Source organism: Haplochromis burtoni, unplaced genomic scaffold (genome assembly GCF_018398535.1).
Source record: "Haplochromis burtoni strain Fernald_Lab_line unplaced genomic scaffold, NCSU_Asbu1 Contig_2334, whole genome shotgun sequence".
Lineage (NCBI taxonomy): Eukaryota > Metazoa > Chordata > Actinopteri > Cichliformes > Cichlidae > Haplochromis > Haplochromis burtoni.
The window spans coordinates 1-780 of NW_024584695.1; the positions used below are offsets into that span (position 1 = coordinate 1).

At 42.9% G+C, this 780-nt stretch overlaps 1 non-coding gene across 1 annotated transcript; it reads right to left on the bottom strand.

Moving 5' to 3' along the window:
- Positions 1-452: 452 nt before the first annotated feature.
- trnag-ucc lies at positions 453-524 on the bottom strand. Its single transcript has one exon. It is a non-coding gene; the product is annotated as a tRNA-Gly (tRNA).
- Positions 525-780: the final 256 nt, after the last annotated feature.

Sequence of the window (780 nt, forward strand, 5' to 3'; positions counted from 1 at the left end):
CCAGCACCTGATGCCACGGGCTCTTAATGTCCACCTCGCTGTGGAAATACCTCCCCATGTCGGCATGTACTAACAGAGCTCATTCAGCAGCTGCAGGAACAACATAAGAGACAAGTTATATTTTTTTTTAAATATATTTTGTATTTAGTGTCATGAGTTCCTCTTCATGTTTAAGTTTGTAGAATAAAATTTCTGTTCCCGTTGCTATGAACACTCACTGACTTTGATCACGGCAAGCAAGAGAGGATAGGACAGTCGTGCCAAAGTCCCCATTAACAGGACATAGACAGCTGATTGTGCCTGCATTAGTGCCTGAAAATCCGGGTAGCTTTAAATTCTAACAGTGTGTTTAAATGACTTTAGTTTTCATACCACAAAAAGCTTTTCCCCCACAAAATTGTTAGTACTAAAGTTTTCACTAAAGATGCCACTGTAGTGAAAAAAAATGACTTTGCGTTGGCCGGGAATCGAACCCGGGTCAACTGCTTGGAAGGCAGCTATGCTAACCACTATACCACCAACGCTCACGTCAGGCGAGGGGAAAGTAGAGCAACTTATCCTGTGATTAACACAATACCAGTACTTCTATGCAATGCTTTTCATCATAGCATTTGTTTACTGTAAAAACTGTTAGCTGCGACCGTTATTAGATGTTGCTACAGCTCGAGGCCAGCATTGCTAATCCCTTTGTTTTATAACCGCACTTCACCAGCGGGCTCAAGCTAGTTAGCTGTTTAACGCGGTCGCACAAACACCCTCTACCGTAAACGTCGCAGTCTG